We start from the raw sequence: 22,556 nt of genomic DNA on the forward strand, positions 1-22,556 counted from the left end.
TGGATTATATGCTTTTATAATAAACCAGTAATCCAGTAGATAAAATGTTTCTAAGTTTTGTGAGCCTCTCTGGCTCACAATTAATTTAATTAATTAAACTCAAGGAAGGGGTCATTGGACTCTCCAGTCTATAGGTGGTTGGTCAGAAGCATAGGTGACAACCTGGATTTGGGCTTGGCATCTGAAGTGGAGTGGAGTTGCTGGCGGTGGTAATTCTGTAGACACGAACCCTTAACCTGTGGATTCTGTTGCTCTTTCTGCGTTGATAGTGTCAGAATTGAGTTGAATTGGTGTCAGAGATGACTTGATAGTTGGAAAAGCAACCCCCCCCCGCCAATTCCTACACTGAAATTGAGTGCAGAACCTTTACTCCTCCTCAGGGCCTTTGCACTTGCTGCCTGTTCCTCAGAGTGCTCTCCCTCAAAAACTCACTTCCTCACTTCTTCCAAGTCTTTGCTCAAGTGGTCCCTTCATACTGAGGATTTTCCCAAGAACCGTAATTAAAAATATAAACCACCCTCTCTCACACAGACATTCCAGCACTTCCTGTCCTGCTTCCCTGTTAGTTTTTCCTACTGAACTTATCACCCCCTAACATAGCACATAATTGACACGTATTTTATGGCAGAATGTGACTGTTGAAAGCGTGGGCTCTGTATCACTGAGGCTCAAACCCATGACTCCTCCACTTCCTAGCTGGTGACCTGGGGGAGGTTACCTGCCCTCTCTGTGCCTCACTTTCCTTGTCTGTAAGTGCTGGTTCACGCTAACTAGTGTCTACCGCAGGGAGTGGTGACGAAGATGAAAAATACGAAAGCCCTTAGAACAGGGACTGGCACACAGCAACAGCATTTGCTAGTCTTTTATTGTTTAAGTATGGTTGATTGACAATGTTGTGTTAGTTTCTGGTACAGCATAGTATTTCAGTTATACACATATATACATAGACAGATGCTTTTTCATTTTTTGTTTTATTTATTTATTTACTTACTTACTTACTGAAGCACTTGCCACTTTTATCAGTTGTCTGATTGGCTGCCATGGGCTGTCAGCTCCACAGGGCAGTGATTTTTGTCCTTTTTCAGCACTGGGTCCAGAGCAGTGCTGGGTAACGATAGGCGCAGCATGAACATTGGTTGCACGAACGAGAGAGTGACCGCTTGAACAGCTGCCCCACCGGGCAAGCCGCCCAGCACTCCCGCTACCCTGGCCCCAAGGTCCTCAGGCCTCAACGTGGGCAGGCCATCCGCAGGGCCAGCTCCCCCTGCCAGGCCAGACTGCACAGGTTCAGGGTCTCTAAAATGCCTGCATCCAGCCCTGCTCAGGACTTCCCTGGATGTAATGATGTGTGGCGGGTGGCGTGGATTCATTTGCCCAGGAAGTATCCTGCTGCTCTTTGAATCTGGCAAAAATGGACCCTGGAGCTCAGAGCGCAGAAGAAAACTGAGCTGCTCTGTAAAGGCGAACACTTCATCACCGGTCAGCCTCACTTGTGGCCTCGAACCCTGTACTTTGCTCCCGCAGTGCCGGACGTGTCTGTTCCTACTGCAGATTGGTCACTTGCCATTGTCGTGATTTGTCTCTGGTGTGTCCCTGTGGGGAGCTCTGAAGGCCTGGCCGCCATCGCTGGGTCAGGTACACCATAGGAGCTCAACAGAGGGTTGTCTGATGAATGAGTCACCAGGTTCGGACACTCACAGAATAGAAGTCAGACTATTCAGATCCTCTGCGGTCCGTGGCAGGGAGCTTTCATCCCTCGGAGTGTGGGAAGCTGTACAGAGCTGTCAGAGCCTCTTTCTCCCCTTGAAACTGGACACATTAGTTCAGCAGCATGAACTTGAAATGTCTTAATAAGGAGCATCTGGATTCTGAGGATGTAGCGCTTTTCCGTCCAGTTATCAGACCTTCCCAGGTGGGTCAGCCGCCTGAGGGAACTCAGGGCAAAGTCAGCGATTTCCTGATCTGTCCCATCTAGGATGCACCCAAGCTTTCTGTGGTGGGACTGGCTTAGGATTGCAAAGCACAGTGTAGATACGGAGAGAAAATTCCTGGCAGTGAAGACACGTGAGGGTGGTTCATGTTCTTAAATATACTACACGTGGCAGTCTTGGAGGGTATAGCTGTGAGTGGAGACCCAGGGAGAGTTCAGTTACCGTGAATCTTAGTTCTAGACTCGATTCTGTTTCCAGCATCTGATGCTGTGTGGGGCCGATGGGACATCTCTTTCCTGTTTGCTGCTGCTGCTCCCAACCTCCCCCATGTGTAAAAAGTCAGTGAGATGGGGAGCATGTTCATAATTGACAGGATGTAAGAAGGGAGAAGCACACGATTCCTTTCTTTTCTATCTCAAAACCTGGTACGGGAACATGATAGAGGACATGTTTGCTCAGATGGGTACATGGCTGGACCTTCCTTGCGGGGTATCCCACCCTCATCCCACCCCATGCCTGTTCTGGCCCCATTTTCTTACCGAGAAAATGGAAATACTGCTGGGGGCCTGACCCGAGGAACAATTGTGAAGCAGGTGAGGCTTACCTGTCCTCATACTTTTCTATTTCCTTTTCAACCCCTTTGCTGCACAAAAGCTTGTGGGACCCAGGCAAGTTCCTTATCTTGGTTTTCAGTGTCAGCTTCCTCATTGGTAAGATTAATAATACTATGCCTGTCTATAAAGTTGCAGGCTGGATTCAATGAGAGTTCCAATGATGGGTATGTGATATCATCCATACCACCTCTCAGGAAAGGCTCTGACATCACTAATGTGGATGCTTAGAAGTTTAAGCTAACATTTCCCAGAACCATTGCCTCCGAACTTGAGGAACCGAGCAGTGTGGCTGCTGTGGAAAGAGCTTTGGCATCAGGAGAGCACCTGGGAGAGCTGCTCTGGAGGCGGGGGGAGGGGGGCGAGGTGAGCCGCAAGTGCCCCGTGAAACACACTAGGGTGAGAGTTACCTGCTCCTTCCAGGAGAGACGCGCGCTCTGCTTCCCTCCTGAAAGGGTAGCGAGGGAGGGTGAAATAGGACCAGCAAGCACGTCCAAGTCCTTTGCCATCTGCCCTCCCCTGTCTTTTATGTTTGAAAAAGAGCCTCTTATCAAAGGCAGAAGTTGTGTCCCTTGTTGCCCTACTTTCAGATGTTTATGTCATGATCACATTCGTAAATTCATTTTCAGCTGGAAGAGAGGGTTCTTAAAAGATGGCCACACATGCCTCTGGCTGAAGGAAGCCTCTGAGTTCCCAGCCTATTCAAGAGAAAATTCCTAATAAGCACAACTGTAGTTCCAGTACTGATGAAATATCAGCTTTTATCAGCAGTTCAAATAAAATTTCCAAATCAACAAATCAGAACAATCCATGCACAATATATGCCTACTTTGGAATCTGTCCTGATGGCCCCCCAGTGGGGTAGAAGCTGCCAGTGAGAGCTGTTTAACTTAGCCCAAATGTCATGCTAATTGGTAGCATGGAGATACACAGAGGCCTGACCTCTGACCCAACGGAAATTGTATCGAAACAGAATTTTGTTTGTTGGCTCTGGGACCATTGGCTCCTGGAGTCTTTCTGCTGTCAAATCACTGAAGGGCCATTTGTTTATGGAATTTGTTGTCCAGGGAGCAACACAGTCTGGGGAAGTGAATTTAAAGAGATTTAGTCCTACGAGGATGGACTCATATGGAAGAAGATTGTTGGGAAAAGTGTTTTTTTTAGGATCCTTCTGCAGATACTGCTATGTGGTCTGCAGATTTTGGAGTAAGGGGTGTGTGTGTGTGTGTGTGTGTGTGTGTGTGTGTTTAACGATGCCTCACTTTACAAAAACCCAATAGGCCATGATCCAAACTTACAGAGAAAATTAGGGAGGTTTTTCACACCATAGAAGCATTTTGCAATGCTCTTTTAAGTGTTTCAAATTTGAAAAAAAAATCAGTTTAAATGTTCTATTTCAGGAATAAACGCACAGTGAAAAGTGAGCCATATCTGTAATGATTGCATTAGAAAACATTTCTATAGGATAAACCAGCTCTTCTGCAGGGCCCTGTGAACTGAGTTTAAGATGCGTAAGTTACGGATTTTCATTCTAACAAACTCTGCCTTTTAACTTACTATTTGGGATAAAACATCGCACAGCTTAATAATAAACTCAGTGTACAAGGTTACTGAGACAAGTCACAGCCTTTTCTTTGCTGGTATTTATCTGCTCCCTGGCTGAATCCTTCTTTTCTTGGTCCTGGAGGTTTGTTTCTGAGGTCTAGCCTGACCCCTATCCAGGCTCCGCTAATCTATTTTTGGGCGTGTGTTCTTTGTGTCTTCAGCACCCCGACCCCCACCTCGGTCTGTGTTCTTTGGGCGGGGCTAGGCCCAAAGAATCAGAATGAAGCCCGTGGCCCAGGCCAAAGGCAATCAGCATGCCACATTCCCTGGCCGCATAGACTGGTTCAGGAGTAGGCATGTGGCCCCATCAGAGCCAGTGAAAGGCAGTGGGACTTTGCTGGGAATTCTGGGATAGAAGGAGATGCCTTCCAACTTGAACCTGGCTGCCAGTTTTGTTTCACGGGGGCCTGAGCTATTCTGAGAATGGGGCCTTGAGAGAGTAAGGAGAACCAAGATACTGGGAGAGAGAAACAAGGTAATAATGACAGCTCCAAAACCCTGCAGCCAGCCAGGCCTGAAGCGAGACCCGTGTCCTTGCCAGCTGGGGCTGCTGTAACAAGATACCACAGACTTTTGTTTCTCACAGTTCTGGAAGTTAGTCCAAAGTCAGGGTGCCAGCATGGTCGGGGTCTGGTGAGAGTTCTCTTCCTGGCTTGCACATGGCTGCCTTCTTGCTGCGTCCTCACATGGCGAGAGAGAGCTCTCTGATCTCCTATAAAGGCCCTGTTCTCCACATGAGGACCCTACCCTCATGATCTTATCTAAACCTAATTAGCCTCAAAGGCGCTACCTCCAAATACCATTACAATGAGGATGAAGGTTTTAACATATGCATCTGGGGGGACACAGACATTAAGTCTGTAACAACCAGCCTCTAGACTTGTGTGGACCTATGAATCAATGTCTTGCTCTAGACTGATTTTGCTCTTAGTCACTTGTAGTTGAGCCTTAACTGATAAAGAAATACAGCTTGGAAACAGATGTATTCAAGCCCCAACCAGTAAGAGTTTTCATTTGCTCCAGGATTAAAGCTGTTTCTTCCTCCTCCACCCCACTTTCCTTCACCTCCTCCCGAGCACAGGTGTGCCCCATATTGGAACATTCTGCATCAGAATTTTGAATCCTAAGTTGCTTTGTACACCTGCTTCCTAGCTGGAAGTGAACTCAACCAATTACTCAGATAAAAAGGCTTGAAAAGACTACGTTTTGTTTTCATTTTCCTCTCGCTTTTCCTACTCTGTGACCTCCGCAATAAATCTTCATACACTTTGTGTTTATCTGGGGCCATAAATGCTTCCATAGGGCCAGTCTCATAAAGGTTACCATTACCTTCTGTTTTTCAGACTGGGTGGAATAAAAATTCTGGGCCACCAGAGAGCAATTTGCTGATCTAGGAAGTGGTAGTGGATAACCATGCTTTTGGCCAAGATATTCCAACTTTGCAGAGTTGTTTGTATGTATTGGTCAACAGTTAAACTGGCAACTGCACAGGTGGCTGCTTCCACTGCAGTGCTAGAGTCTCAGGCAGACATCGCCAGTCTGGTTTCCAGGGTGGATAGGGAAGCTGGGAGTTCTCCAACTGTGGATTTGGTGTGAGCTGAGAAAAAATACGGCAGATGGTGGAAAAATTGGATTTTGAGGTTGGATAGGCCTGGGTGCCAATCCCAACTCCACTGTGGAACCTTCAACAAGTCACTTAACTTCTCTGAGTCTTAGTTGCTTTATCTGTAAATTGGGAATAATAATAGCACTTAACTTACAGAGCTGTTATGAGGATTTTAAAGTCCCTAAAACACAGCTTGACAGACAAACGTGCAGTAGTTTCCTCCCCTCCACCCCATAAAGCGATGGAACAAACAATGGACCAGGAATCAGGAGACCCCAGTTCAAGCCCCGGCTCTGCTCCCAATCTCTGTGACACTGTGGCAGCAGACATGATATCATTATTGCTATTTTATAGGTGAGAGAAAAAGGTTTAGCGATTTGGACAAAGTCACACACTAGTATGTAGAGTTGGGAATAGAATCCAGCTTGAAAAACAAAGCAAATTCCAGACATCCACTCATCCATCCATCCACCCATCCATCCACCCCTTTATTGAGCAAATATTTAGTTGAGTATCTACTCTGCAGCAGGCAGCATATCAAGTACTTAGGTTACTTACAGTGATGAACAGAACAGTCTAGGCCTTCAAGGAGCTTAATGGAGTCCAGTCATTTCCTTTCGGCCTCAGTGGGTGATTCTGAAACCCACAGGAAAGAAGAGACATGAAAGTGACGTGTTAAGTATAAAGCACAGTAAAAATGTAAAATACTATCCTTATTCTCTATTCAAGCCCATTGCCTTAAGGTTTCCCCTAATGCTGATTTGAAATTGAGAAAACACCTAATGTACAGGTAAAAGGAGTTCGGAAAGTTGAAAATCTTGTTCAAACCCTCAAGCTCTGAAAAAAGACATCAGGGCTGAACCCAGAGGTGGCCCCAGGCAAACCATAAAGAGGTCCTGGCACCTGAACCCAGTGCCTGAGGAGATGTTCCGGGCTGTGCTTCGCCTACAGCGTCTGCCTGCCATGGAGTCTGGCGGGAGCAGAGCCTGAGATCTGATGCTCACCTTGCCCCCGACCTTCACGGACCGTCTGCTGCTTCTTGCTTCCGGCATCTGCTTGGCCCCGTCTCTGACGTCTCTTTGGCTCCTCCCTCGCCCAGCCCTGGCACCCAGAACCAAGGACGGACACACTGAGTCTGCTTGTCCTCTAAGGCAGTTTAAACATGAGGAAGGAAACCCAATTGTGCAAAAGCTGCATTTAAAAAAAGCACCTTCCATCTGGCCACTAGTCACTTCATTGGCATCTGACCGACTGCCACTGGGCTGCCGTGGTGGAGGAGGTCCTGGACTTTAGGATGGCCGCCCTGGGTGGCGGCTTATGGATGCCAGGCTCCCTCTGCGCATCAGCGGAATGATTGGGAATGATTTGAGGAGTGAGAGAACAACAGGGCATGGCCTCTGTCTGGCCAAGTGGGACCCTGGGGTCACTTGGGTCTTGTTGTCAAGTTCATGCCCTAGGGATCCTGAGGTGAGCCATTAAATCTGTCAAGTTTTCTGTTTCTGACAGGTGGACCCCATCAACGCTCCCCCAATGCTATCCTCAAAGGGGACTGCATGCCCTCTGCTTTCTGCTGGGTCTCCAGCAGGCGCCACGGTCCTGTGAGCATCTCCCTGCAGGGAAGGAGAATGGGCAGAATAAAGCCTTGTTGCTCCCTCCAGGGCCCAGAGCCGAGGCCTGTGTGCGGCCTTTCCCCTTTTGAGTTCCTTGAACATGGAGCCTGGGGAGGGCTCTGGGGCCCTTCCCTGCATCCGGCTGCTGCCGCTTGCAGAGCACACCAGCCCCATCCTGCCTGCAGGCCGGCCCCAAGGGGATCTTCCAAGTTGGTGAAGATCGCATCGCCCCAGGCGGCTGCGTGCGGGGCGACTCCTGGTGTTCCACAGAGTCCTCGACTGGAACCTGTGCAGCCTTTTAATATACGGCTGGGAAAAAGAAAAATGAACGTTCCCAGTGTTTTCCCATCCCCGTTCCCTCTTCTACCAAGAAGACCTTAAATGAAGAGGGGAGGGGAGCTTCATACCAGAGGCAAGTTTGCAGTGAGAATCTCTGAGTCTATTTTCGTCCAGAACCATCTGGACACAAATCAAGAATCTAATTTTTCCCACTACTTTCTCTCTTTTTTTCCCCGCTTTGTACTTGAGCTGACTCTGAGAGCACAGAGTCTGAAACCGAGTCTGGGCCACAGAATTCCGCTAAAATATAAAGAATAAACAGAAAGGAAATGTCACGGAGCTCCACGGATGACTCCCCCACCTACAGTGCCCGTGGCAGCCGGAGCCCGGAGCCCCTCCTTTGAGGACCTTCTGGAGACATCAGAAATTACCTCCAGAAGTGGCTGATCCCCTCCCGGGGCAGCCTGGCACCTGAGGCTGTGGCTGAAGGCTGTGCTGTGAGCACACTCCCTTAGGGAGGGAGCCGAGTCCAGCCGTGTGACAGTGTGGCCGCCTGCCAGTGGGATGAGTTCAGCCTGCTCCCCGGATGCGGGGAGCCTAGGGACCCTCTCTACTGAGCAGCAGTGCCAAAGGTATAGAGACCCTTGATGGAGGCCTGACATAGCACGCAGTCCCTTCCCTGGCCTGGAGTATTTCCCCTTCTCTCTCATGGGTAAAGGCCTGGTCAGCCCCGCCCCCCGAGGTTTCAGTGCCTTGGATTTCCTTAACATTCTAGAAGGGGAGAGCGTCATACCGGTGAGGTTTGGGTGGAGAGGCAGATTTTCTTTACAGTTGTTTGTGCTGGACAACTTTGGCTTGAAAATGAAGTACCTGATGTTCTAGGCTGGATCTCACGTGTGATGATAAACATGAACTCAGGAGTCTGGACATCGGGAACTTAGCTTTATGCTCTGTTGGTTCATCTCGTGGAGCCGGACATACGAAAGTGGGGGCTTTTTTGTGTGTGCTTTTAGGCAGCTGTTGTTCTGAAAGCAGTAAGGGCTGGCACAGTCTGGTCCTCCATCCTATGGTCATCCATCCCTTGCTGGATGTCTGGGTCATCCTTGTGCGCCTGCTGGGGTGGGACACTGCTTGGAGTATACCAGGGCTGGTGATACGCCCAGTTCACTGGGCTGTCTTGGGCAGGACACTTGCTTCTGCCGGAGTGAAGAATATTAGGGAGCTCCTCATCAGACTGAGCCTCTTGGAAGAGGCGAGGAGCCAGCTGGACGCCTGGTGGGCCTCTGGTTGCCAGCAGGACAGATGTATCAAGTCAGGTTTATAGGAGAAGTTTTCCCAGACTGCTATGTCCAAACTTCTGTCCATCTTGCTGTAACCTCTGCAGTCAGATGGATGAAAACCAGACCAGTCCAGCTTTGGACCAGAGCTATTCAGATAAGAGCTGAAAGAAGAAACTGAAGGATTATTATTTTTCCACTTGAGTGGAAAAACCAGGGACTGAAGGAACTGGAAGGGAGTGGCCTCCGCATGAGATTTGAGGTGACAAGACAACAAGTGACCCAGGGAAGCTTGCTCAGAGGAGCTTCACTAGAATGGCCCATAGTGTACTGGACCTGGGACCTTCTGGATATAGAAATGACCATAAAAAGAAATCGGACGGATTCCCATGCAGAAAAAGTGACCTCTCCTCTGAATTCCATGCTTGGAAAAATACTTATTTAGAGGAAGGGAAAAAAAAAAAGTCCACACACAGCAAAACCTGGCTTGTTTAGATGACTTGGCCCAAGAACATGGCAGAAGCTGAACCGGAGAACAGGCCTGTGGGGTGCACACTGCTAGGTGGGCTGTTGATTCTTCTGAGGTCCCCGGGCCTGAAAGTGTGACACTGAGACCGTGGGGTGTAGTGGCATCTCTCTCATTCCAACCAATCGTGTTGAAAAACATGTTGAGTCATGGTGGGTCATTCCTCTATGCTAGAGACAGCCGGATGGGTTCTTTGGAACCAAAGTAACCCCAAGGCCAGCCCTGGTCTCCACCATAAACGGCAGGTGAGGGAAGCAGCAGATGGCTTCTCACAGGACAATCATCAGTGGAGAAATTTGCTCTAAGAAACAAGTATCAGATCAGGCCAATTTAACAGAGTGGATTGTAGAGATTCCTCTAGTAGAAAAGTAGTATTGATGTGATATTTAAACTCTAGGATTTTTATATCATAGCTGCTATGGTTAATGGTCTTAAACTTGAAGAAACTTACAGGGAAAATATTACAAAATTACATTTGCCTTTTGTTTTCCTTTTTTTTTTTTTAATTTTACTTCCTCTAATTTGCTAGTTTTCCAATTTATGTTTAAAAGGCAGCTATCAGATTTCTGATTAGATAAGATGAAAGGAACTTTTCCTTATAGAACTTTTAGAGTTTTTTAAATTTTGAAATTACTTTAAACTTGCAGAAAAAGTTGCAAAAATAGCGGCGAGCTTTCTTCATCTAGCTTCCCCTAATGTTACTATCTTATATAACAATCACACATTGATCTAAACTAAGAAGTGAACATTGGTACAGTACCATGAACCAAATGCAAACTTTACCCCACTCTAGTGCTTTTTCTGACTCAGCCTGCAATCCAGGCTCTTATATTGCATTTAGTTAGGATGACTCTTTGGTCTCCTTTAATCTGGGACTGCTCCTAAATCTTCCCTTGACTTTTACAGCCTTATCATGCTTTTAAAAACTTCTTATTTGGAGATAACTGTAGATTCATAGGCATTGGTAAGAAATAATACAGAGAGATCCCTGTTCACTTCACCTGGTTTCCCCTCAGTGGCAGCATCTTGTTAACTATAGCACACAATCACGATCAGGAGATTGACTTCTGCAATCCATGGACTTGATTCAGATTTCACCAGTTTTATATGGACTTAGGAATATCTGTGAGTGTGTGTGTGTGTGTGTGTGTGTGTGTGTTTAGTGCTATGCAATTTTATCACATGTAGATTTGTGTGACCGCTGCCAAAAGACAGTTCCATCACAAGGACCCCTCGAGGTGCACGGGAGGGAGCCACAGTAACCTCCTTTCCTCTCCCACTCCCTAACCCCTGGCAACCATGAATCTGTTCTCTATCTCTATAGTTTTGCCATTTCAAGAATGCCATATAAATAGACTCTTACAGTATGTGACCTCTCAAGATTTTTTTTTTCACTCAGCAAAATTCCCTTGAGGTCCATCCAAGTTGTTGCATTAATCAATTGTTTGTTCATTTTTCTTGCTGAGTGTTCCGTGGCACGATGTAACCCAGTTTATTTAAGCATTCTTCCTTTGAAGGACATTTGAACAACCTCAACCATTTTAAAGACTACTGGTCATTTTTCTGTAGAATGGCTCTTGATCTGAGTTGGTCTGACGTCTTCTCGTGATGAGGTTGTGGCAAGCGCTTTTGGTATGAATACCATAGGAATGATGTGCCCCTCTGAGTTTGGCCTATCAGGAAGTACATGAAGTCAATATGTCTTATTACTGGTGATTGTTAACCTTGATCAGTTGCTTAAGAGGTGTCTACCATATTTTTCCACTGCAAAGTTACTGTTTTTCTCTTTATAATGAATATATGTCTTGGGAACGATAGCTTTCCTTAACAGAACTTTGGTAAGTATGGAGGGGGCATTCCTAGCTTTATTCATTTATCTTACCTCACAAGCCTGTGCCTAGACCTTTGGGACACGTGGCCCAAAAGCAGAGCCAGAGCTTGCCATGAGGTGGCATTATCCAAAGAGGAAACCAAATCGCTTCTTAGGTATGCTCAATGGTGTGCAACCCAGATAGGAAAAACCCAACTAGGAAAGCTGGCACTCTGGATAAGGACACACCTTTTGGTAGTTTCTTGGCAGAGCTTGGCAGAACTTGTCCCTGTGGAAGTAAATGAGGCTGAAAGCATGCAGTGTTGGCCCGCTCAGACTGCAGAAGGGAACAATGGTGGCTAGAATCACCTGCCAGCCTGGGACCCATCTGCTTCTCCTTGACTCCCGCTATAAAGGAGGAGGGGTCTGCCTACCTAAGGCCAGTCCCCTCTTTGGCTCCTATCCCCTCCTGCATTCTTGGAAACATTATTCTATCAATTTTACCATCTTTCTCTATTACAGTCAATTATCTAACATCACAGCTTGAACCATCCATTGTTAAACATACTTAAGTCTTCCCAATCTTAAAGGTTTTAATAATATAATTAAGTAAGTAATGAAGGAAGGAAATGTCCTGAAAATCCCAAAGGCCCCCAAACTCCAAGGACCTCTCCATGCCCCTTATAAGCGATGGGCTCAATGGCCATGGGACTCAGTTCTGACTAAAATGATGCCAGGAGAGGTTTCCTGGGAAAGCTTCTTCTTGCTCTTAAATGAAAGACACCTAAGGTCCATCATTTTTTCCCCAAGAGGGTGGGAGCAAGGAAGCGTACAGTCTTAACGTCTATAACAGCCATCCTATAACTGTGTCATGTTGTGAGCCAGGCTTAAGATGAAACAGCCACTGTGGGCGCCAAAGTGGACAGATGGAAAAACCTGGGCCTTCTAAGATGCTGACACTTCTCAGGAAGAAGCAGGACATAGCATGGTTTCAGAAAAACCTAGTTTAAGTTCAAGCTCTGGCTCCTATGAGCCAATTACTTCACCTCTTTTGTCTTCAGGTTCTCCATAAGATGAGAAGAATAATAATAGGATCTTACGGGTCAGGCATCGTTCTAACTCACTATGTCAATCATTAAATATTTACATGACCTGTGAAATGGCTACTTTTATTGTCCACATTTACAGATGAGAGGACAAAAGCTTGGGAACATTAAGTTTCTAGCACAAAGTCATACCACCAGTAAAAAGCAGAGCCAACATTCCAGCCAGGTTCTGTCCAACTCCAAGTTCAGACTACATGTTTGCCAAGAGGTATGATTTGAATCTGGGGCCCTACTTATCTAGCACAAGGCCAGCACATAGAATGTGTTTAATAAACGTTTGTTGAATGAGCGTGGATTCTTTATAGACTTCCTGCCTGTACAGAAATTGAGATATTCTTTCAGTACAGAGAAGTGCTGAGACTGGAAAGAATAAGAACTCAGACGACAGGTAAGTTCTGACTTTTTGCTGGGGGGATTGAACATCACCAGGCTATAAATTAGGGACATGCTCTGTGTCCTTGGAATCCTGTGGGACCAAAACTAAAAGCTGTGCTTCTGACTACAGAGCTAGAAAATTGTGCACAGCGCTCTGGTACATAGCGTTCTCTTTACACGCATATGAAGGGCTGTTGAGAGAGTAAAATAGTTTTTACCTGCACAGAAGGAGACTCCATCAAGATGGCAAAAACACCTCTTTATTGTGAGGAATTTCTTATGAAGTATTATGATTGTCTCCCGTTGAGAAAAGGTGGAGTGAACATTATTTTGAATATGTTTAAGCTTAGCATTTGAGTGTGTGTTAGTTTAGCCAGGAAATTGCAGACAGCCTTGTAATGCTCTGCACAACTTGACCACATACATGCTTTAATTTTTGAATATAAATGGCTTATATCAGATAAGGCAATCAAGCCAGCACTGATGAAACCTCTGATTCTGATGTAAGAGCCACAGTGGAGACGACCTCATGAAAGGGAGGCCTGTTTCTCATCAGTGGAGCTGATGAAGGGCCAGGAGATGCCAGAACCTAGTCACAGCCCGGGTTACTGCAGTTGATGCTACATTCATTCTGCTCAGATGATGCACCAAGACCCACTCCTGCTCCTTTGGTTCTCTCTGGACAAAAGCTTTGGCAAAAACCCACATGTGTCCGAACTTTAGTCCAAGGGATCCATTAGCACCTCATTTGTCACCCATCTCTAAGGACCATGACAATATCCTGTCCTGGGATCAGGGCTGGGAGAATAAAGAAATGGGGAGCTGGAGCTATTTACATCTTTGTCTACTGACCTAAGAAAAAGATCTCTTTTCCTTGTTATTAATGCTCTGTCTTGAAGAAGTGCCTGCTTTGATCAGGTTGTGCTGATGGGTTAGAGACACTTAAAAGATGCTGTTTTTAATTTCTTTGAATAATTTAGGAACTGTATTCAAACTCAGTGCTTTCCACCATGAAGGATGAAATCGACAAAAGATAATAACCACAGGGCTTCTGCCACAGGTTTTGGAAGAGATACCCCAGCAGTCAGGTTCTGGTAGTGCGGGACTCTTTCTACAAGTTACAGAGCTCCTGTCATAGTTTTTCATATACTATAGGACTTTATACTGTTTTAACAGTCATAATCTGAAAACTATGACTGCGTTTTTATTCTGTCTATTTCAGCCTGTTCTAACCACTCATCCTGGTTGAGTATTCAGTGATGTCTGTCTTCAAAGCCTTTTATCCAGCTGCCTGACTTATCAGTTTTACCACCTTTGTTTCCAAAAGAGGCTTAGATTGGCCTCCCAGAGGTTCCACTGAAGGATTTATTATTGGAACTTCTTGCTGGGTAGAAGTTTTTAATTTGCACTATTTCATTTAGATGCTTCTTGTTTTTCAAGCTTTGCCACCAACTCTCCTTGCTTCATAAATTTAACATGACTTTTCCTTATTCTCTCACAATGTTGGAAACACGTATCCCACCATAATTGGTAAGGTTTTGCTTATTTTTCCCCCAACATGTGCAGATCTGGAGAAATGCCATACAACTGCAAAGACGATGCTATCATTACCATATTCAAGGCGAAATAAGAAAGCTGATGACAGTAATTGTTACAGTAGGTTTGTTTTCCGTCTCTCACAAAAATCTTTGCCTGACCCATCTTAGGTAAACGATTGAACCTGGGCTCCATACAGATCTGAGTCTAAATCCTGGCTGCTCTAATTACAAGCTCTGTAATCTTGGGGAGTCTTTTAAGTCCTCTGCCTTAGTCAGGATAGGTCAAGCTATGCTGTGGTAACAAACAGTCTCAACGTTTCAGTGGCTTGCAACAAGAAAGCTTTACTTCTTGCGCAGGCAAAGTCTGACTCAGGTTTGGCAACACTCCAGCTCAGCTGCTCTCCGCACACAGCTCAGCAGTAAGTCTCCATATTCACGCTGGTTTCCATGATCACCGTGGCTGAGGAAAGCCTGGTGGAGACTTAAGCATCGGGAATTATATGTTCCCATCCAGAGGTAACACTCATCACTTCTACCCATGCTTCACTGACCAAAATTGGTATGGCCACAACTAATATCAGTATGGCGGAGAATAATGACTCACGTGAGCCCAGAAAGAGAGCACAACTGGATATTAATGAATGATAATAACGCCATGTTCTCTGACTCTTTTTTCCTCTTCAATAAAATGGGGATAATACCTCCCACAGTGGGTCATCGTGATGAGTCAGTAGGGTAATGTATACAAAATGCTCAAACTGCAAAGACTCAAAAACTGGTAGTTTTTAATATGCACATTTCTGGAAACAGAATAGAATGAACATAGTTTCACTCTATTTTGTGGAAGGGAAAATCAAAGACATTATTACAAGAGCTCTACACAATATTTTCAACAATAGTACCATCATGTGGAACTGCCATTTGAGCCACTTGAGTTTAGGATGTAATTATTTGCATCATGCAAAGAGAAGAGTGAGAAGGACATACGTCAAAATATTAACAATAGTCACCTCTAGTTGTGAAGTCATGACTAAGTTAATTCACTTCTTCATAAATTCTGTTTTTTCTGAATTTTCTACTGAGAGCACATATTATTACTACTAATAGCTTATTACGTGCCAGGCACCTATTTTAATCTTTGTGGCATATTATGATGTAGATACTATTATTATCCCCTTTTATAGTTAGGGAAACTGGAGCACAGAGAGTTTAAAATAATTTGCCCAAATAATTTGCCATAGTAATTTGCCAAATGATGACGGGCAGAGCCAGGATTTGTACATGAGTCAGAAGTTAATAAATGTTATTTTTAATAGTATAGCAGCATATTCATGACCTTGATATTAACTACACAATATATGCCGGGCATTGCACTAGGCCCTGTGGGGGTCACCAAGAGGAGAAAAATACATCCTCAAGGACCCCACCATCCCGTTGGGAAGGTTGAGCCACATGTATACACATGAGAAGTTTATAATGCAGGTCAGTGAACTAGGGACAGTTATTCAAGGGCAGGACATGGTCTTTTTCTTATCCAGGATCTGTCATAAAATAGCTGCTTGATACTTATTTGCAGAATGAATAAATGAGTATATAGAATTTCAGAGCATCTTATTTTATTGATGAGAACATGAGGGTCCAGAGGTGTTACCTGGCTTCTTGGAATTGTGCAGCTGTTTAGTGGGTGGTGCTGAGACTGACTGTCGGCCTCCTGCTGTCTTCCCCTGAGGACTGCACCAGCGTCTCCAGAGGAGAGAATGACTCTGGGATGGAGCAGGCTAAGCAAGCTTTTCTTTGCCATGTCAGAATCAGTGTTGTTGCCCTCATTCATTCTGCATCACCAGCCCCTGAAATATCTCTCATCAAGGCTACCCAGGACCTCCGTGTTGCTTTGTCCTCTGGATACGTCTCCGTCTTCATATTACTTGACCTTTCAGCGGCATGCAACACGGTTGACTATTCCTCCTTCTTGAAGTACTTCCTCCTCCCAGCTTTACTGACAGCACAATGACCTGTTTCTCTATTACTTCATTGGTCAGCAAATGCTGACCACTAAATGCTTAAGTTCTTCAGGGATTGATCTTTCCTCTATCAATACACTCTCTCTACACAATCCCAACCAGTCACACTGTTCACCCCCCATCCTGATGCAGAAGATGTGCAAATTATAGCTCCATCTCTGGTTTTTCTCCTCTGTTCCAGATGTGCACCTTTCTTCCCAGCTCTGCATTCGGTGATGTCATATTAGTATCTGGAAACAGGCTGTGGTGTATTTACACTATGAAAATCAGCAAAGCTAAAAATCAGAGCTTTCTTTATTTTTCTCTTTTTTGAGAGCCAATTCATCAGAACACCACTGCCTTTCCCCCAGCTCCAGGATTTGACTCACATGCTACTTTTTAAGTGATGGCTTCCTGACCACTTTGTATCCAAATAGTGTTCTCTTCTACCTCCTAGTCAATATCTATCACATCACCGTGCTAACTTCTTTCCTAAAATTTCATCTATCAGAATTGTCTGTATCTGTTTACTTGATTTTCTCTTCCACTAAAATGTGAGCTTGGGGAAGGCAGGGAATATGTCTGTTCTATTCTTGGCTCTATCTTCAGCACCTAGAACAGTGCCTGGCACATAATAGGTGCTTAATGAATACTTTTTTTGTATAATTTTGCATTTAATTGTATAATTGTGAATAATAAGCTCCTGTCTTGATTCCAGCAATTATATTTACACTAATCCTGGTCTGCGCCCTTTGGATTCCCCTTCAACTGCTGCCCTCAAGCTCCCTACTCAACCCTAGACTGTTCCCCACCAGAAGATGTCATCATTGCCTATGTGACAGAAAACGTGGAGCTCATTGTTTGCTGCCCCTTATCTACCAGCATCTACTCACACCATCTTTTTTCCTTTTCTTTCCACCCTAGAAAATGGTCTCCACATTTATTCACCATGGGCAAAGGTAGGTACCATACTTCCCTTGTCATCAAGGATAGGTCAGACTGGTAAGGAACAGAAGTTCCTCTTTTTTTCTTTTGAGCCCCCTCCTACCTCTTGACTATTCTTGGGTACTGTTCTTGCTTAGTTATCCTGTTTCTCTTCTGTAATTCCAGAAGATTCTTTTTCTTTCAACTGGCATCCTCTCCCCAGCCTGTAACCATGTGCAAATCAAGCCTATCCTACAAAACAAGCAAAAAACTCCTTGACTTTCTACACTGTCTAGCCTTCTTGCCACAGTCAGCCTTGGTGAGAACTATCAGTACATGCTGTTCCCACTTGCTTACCTTCTGGCCTTTCCTCCAGCCACTAAAATCTAGATTCTCCTGCTTCATCTCAAAAGAAGCTTCTTCCAATACCAAGGTCACTCTGCTCTTGATATTGCTGGTGAGCACTTTCTTCTAGAAACCAGCGTAAGTATAGTTTGCCATCAACGCCTTAGAAAGGCATCTAGTTAACTCTTGATTGGGATATTAAATCATATATCAGGAAAGCGCTATTTAGACATAGCATCTGAGTAAAGCATTTGACAAAGTCTCTCATTAAACCTTGTTGAACAAGACAGGAATTAGGCCAGAGATAGCTGGTTGAAGGACCATTAAGTGGGTCTTGTTGATTAATGGATTGACACAAACTTGCGGAGGGGAAGGAGTCTTTAATGGCATGACAAGGATTTCCATACTGAGCCCCAACCTATGCAATGTTTTCATCAATGGCTTAAATGAAGACATAAAGGGTATGCTTGGTAGCTTTTCAGCTGAAAGTAAGCTTGAAGAGAGAACCAATACGTCTGTTGATGCAATTGGTAAAAGACAACCCCAGAACAACGAATAGGAAGAAAGAAACAAGATGAGATTTAAATGCAAAGTCCTGTTTTAGTTCCAGTAGTCAAGTGTAAAAATACTAAATGGAATGCATACGACTTAACTGTTTATGAAAACACACAAAACTTTGAAATACAAGTTAATTATGAGTTCAAGAAAGCAACTTGGTTGTCAAAATTGGCAAGTCACTAGAAAGACCACATTAGAGGAAAGAAGAAGAAAGGAATGTGTAAGTTCCTTTGTATCACTGCACTGGCCAGACTGCATGAGTTGTTTTAAGAACTACTCAAAAGACATATGTCAGAACATACAGTGTTTGTCTTTCTCTGTCTGACTTATTCCACTAAACACAATACTCTCTAAGTCCATCCACATTGTGGCAAATGGCAGAATTTCATTTTTTATGGCTGAGTAATATTCCATTGTAGGTATATGTGTATGTGTATATCTATATCTATGTATGTCACATCTTTTTTATCTATTCATCTGTTGATGGATACTTGGGTTGTTTCCATGTCTTGGTTATTATAAATAATGCTGCAATGAACATTGAGGTGCATGTATCTTTCTGAATTAGTGTTTTCATTTTTTTTAGCTATATAACGGGAATGGGATTGGTGGATCACATGGTAACTACATTTTTAGTTTTTCGAGGAACCTCCATACTATTTTCCATAGTTGCTGCACCAGTTTACATTCCTACCAACAGTGTATGAGGGTTCCCTTTTCTCCACATACTCTCCATTTGTTATTTGGACTCTTTGATACTAGCCATTCTGACAGGTGTGAGGCGTTATCTCACTGTGGGTTTGATTTGCATTTCTCTGATGCTTAATGATGTGAGCGTGATGCTGTGCCTGTTGGCCATCTGTTTGTTTCTTTGGAAAAATGTCTGTTCAGGTCTTCTGCCCATTTTTAAAATCAGGTTATTTCTTTTCCTGATATTGATTTGTATGAGCTGTTTATATATTTTGGATATTAACCACTTATAGGTCATATTATTTGCAAATATTTTCTTGCATTCAGTAAGTTGTCTTTTCATTTTGTCAATGGTTTCCTTTGCTGTGCAAAAGCTTTTAAGTTTAATTAGGTCACATTTATTAATTTTTGCTTTTATTTCTTTTGCCTTGGGAGACATCCAAAAATATACTGCTATGATTTATGCCAAGGAGTTTTCTGCCTATGTTCTGTTCTAGGAGTTTTATGACTTCATGTCTTATTTAAGTCTTTAATCCATTTTGCGTTTGTTTTTGTGTATGGGACAAGGATACATTCTAATATCATTCTTTTACATGTAGCTGTATAGTTTTCCCAATCTATGAAAATAGTGAATCACTAGTCTGTATACCTGAAGCTAATATAATATTATAAATCAACTCTACTTCAATTATAAAAAAAGAACTACTCAAAAGAGAAAAGTTGACGCATTGATGTGGGTTGAGAGGCAGTTATCAGGAGAGTGAGGAACTGCTGAAAGAAATGAGAAATTTTCATTTGGAGAAGAAAAAAAGAGAAGGTGTAAGAATTGTCTCCTAAGACTTCCTTGTACATATTCTGTGTGGGTCTAAAGGGTGCTATCAACAGGTGGCGGTTAGAAGAAAGAAAACTTTGGCTCAATAGAAGGAAGAAATTTTTAATACTTAGAGATAAATGGCAGTGAAATGGGCTCCCTTTCTGAAGAGCTGAATGTCATGTCACTGGAAGAGAGGCCAGAGAATGGTGGGTGCCTGCTTCTTTTGAGTAGCTGGGCCAAATAATATCTCAATATCCTTGTAACGCCACATACCTTTGACCATTTAGGGAGGATCTGAGATGAACACAGAGAGTCGTAAATGATACAGTCTGCAAACAGCGAAGAACAGAACTTGTGTACATGTACCTTGGAAGATGCATGTTCTTTGCCCAACCATTTGTGCACACAATTAGCAGTCACTATCAGCGGGGTTATCTTTAACTGCAAAGCACGTGACATGGATAAAATGTGCACAAATACAGTTCTGCCCAAGCGGGCAATGAATAAAATAAATGACAGTGGATTAAAATGCCTAAATACATATTTACATGTTTAAATAAGAGACTAGTTCAATTTCAGCTGAAGAACACTTATAACCCACTGTGAAAGATGGGGTGATTTTTAAAAATGGTTTGGTCTTTGTGAAGAGAAAAAGGAAATTAAATAGACAGAGCACTATTTAAACAACATCAAGGCTAGGATTCAAGAAAACAAAAGGCAGGAAATTCAAAGTTGAGGTGTGATGTGTTATCCTTCATTCCAGCTGCTACGTCCATTTGTAGTGACAGCTGGAAAGCAAATTGAAACACTGTGTAGGCACAGTTTTAAAATATATTTACTTAAGAGAAAGCATGGCAAAGATCTTTTGTCCTATTTATGGGAGAAAGGATTAAACACTGACTCATCCGAGTGTCTTAAAAACATTTTACAAGTTCAGAAAATATTTGCTAATTTTTGTTTTACTTACCATATGTAAATCAGCTGTGTGATTCCAAAGCGAACATTCTAGCAATTGATTGAGTTAAGTGAATCAGACTTTGCTTTGATTCCTAAGGGATCATGTCAGAATAAAGTATTTGCATTTAGTCCTGTTGAAAGTGGCCACATAGATGGGGCAGAAGCTGTAAGGGAAGACAAAGACATAAAACATGAAGCCACAATGCTTTCCCTTCTTCTCAGCACTGATCAAAAGAGAGGGAGGTGCCCGAGGTGTGGGCACGCTCACCTGCTGTTCCGAGGATAATGATGTACCCATCGTAGGACTAACATCAGCTCAAAGTCTTGCTGTTACTGATGTGGCCTGACCTCCCCATCTTGCTTGACAAAGGAATGAGGAGCATATTTTGAGAAGCTATAGTCAGAAATGGCATGAAAGAATAAGAACACGATGTGTTTGAAAAAAAAAACAAAACAAATCGAGAACCCTGAAACATGTGTGGAGACGAGGCCTGAAGCAAAGACAGAAAAAAAGGACCCAGTCCACTGGGAAGGACAGGCACACTGAGTTGTCCAGTCATAAGAATGGATTTGCTTTGGCCTATCCCGAGCCTTCAAGATCCAATATCGTGTCACCTAAATCATGTCCACGTGCAATTTGAAGACTTACGAACTAAAGAGACAAGTTATCTTGCGCCATCCCACACCTGATGTATAACGGTGTAACAGGCATGAAAGAGCTGCAATAGATACTCCTGTTCAAAAAGGGGAAACAAGGCAGGCACCAGTGTATCGCAGTCCTGAGATTTAGCTGGGCACGTGTCGCTAGTTCCTTGTTTAGGGCTGTCTTGCTGTCTGGGGGCCGTACTCCATCACCTTGGCTTCACCCTCTCAGTGATCTCTGCATTCCCATGAGGAGAATCCATGTTTGCAAGAGTAGTTTGGGCTGTTTCCTGCCCATGGAAGTTGAGGAGTCTGAAGGACTCTTTTTATTTCACACTGTCTTTGTTCCTTTCAGTCCAACCTAGCATAATTTCTTTAAAATGTTAGTGCATTTCTTATGTATCAATTTATAATTCACCGCATTATACAAAAGGTGTACCTCCAAATCACAAAATCATCCTTCCTTTTCCTTGGGCTCCTCACGAGGCTACTGAGAGACACATCTTGATGAATCTTAGACACTCTCTTATGCAACAGAGAGGGTCTGAGAGGCACACACCTGAGATATTGAGAAACTATTCTAAAATGGTTAGGCACTGCCTACAATGTTTCTGAGCTTCAGCAAAGGGTTCTATAGTTACGCCTTTGGCTTCAGCTTTACTCGGAGATCATGATACAAAAATAGACCTGAACAAATGGAAATATACCATGTTCTTGGATAGAAAGACTCAATTTTATAAAGATATCAGTTCTCTCAAATTAACTTATACATGTAATGCAATCCCAATAAAACGCTCTCAGGTTATTTTCTAGACCCACCTAGACAATCTAGTTATAAAGTTCAGTTGAAGAGCAAATAAGTGTGAATAGATAGGATAACCCTAAAAAAAGAATATTGAGTTGGGGCCATACTGGACACTAAAACATATACTATAAAGCCTTTATAATTAAATAGATTTATGTTAGCACATAATAAAACAAAAGAAAAAATAGATCCAATTGCTTATGAATGTTTGGTATATAATAAACTTAGCATCTCAAATCAGCAGAGAGAAAGATTAACTTTTTTTAAAAAGTGGTGTTAGGATAATTGAATAGTTACATGGACACTAATACACTTGGATGCCTCCCTCGTACTGTTCATTAAGATAAATTCCAAATGGATCATACACATGCAAGTGCCAAAAAATAAAAAAGGTTATTTCAATAATATGAAGGTAGTGAAAACCTAATCTAAATATAATTAAGAGACAAGAATGACAAATGTGATTACATAATTTTTTAAAAAATTCTATATGGAAAAATACACCGTAAGTAAAATAAAAGACAAGAGATAAACCAAGAAAAATATT

General features: G+C 43.5%; 1 long non-coding RNA gene across 1 annotated transcript; it reads right to left on the minus strand.

Annotated features, from left to right (window-relative positions):
* Positions 1-891: 891 nt before the first annotated feature.
* LOC141578753 (uncharacterized) lies at positions 892-7,335 on the minus strand. The gene is made up of 3 exons (XR_012509410.1): positions 6,758-7,335; positions 6,312-6,389; positions 892-5,872 (listed from the first exon to the last, which is right to left on the minus strand). It is a non-coding gene; the product is annotated as an uncharacterized LOC141578753 (long non-coding RNA).
* Between the last annotated feature and the right edge of the window lie 15,221 nt (positions 7,336-22,556).

Source organism: Camelus bactrianus, chromosome 9 (genome assembly GCF_048773025.1).
Source record: "Camelus bactrianus isolate YW-2024 breed Bactrian camel chromosome 9, ASM4877302v1, whole genome shotgun sequence".
NCBI lineage: Eukaryota > Metazoa > Chordata > Mammalia > Artiodactyla > Camelidae > Camelus > Camelus bactrianus.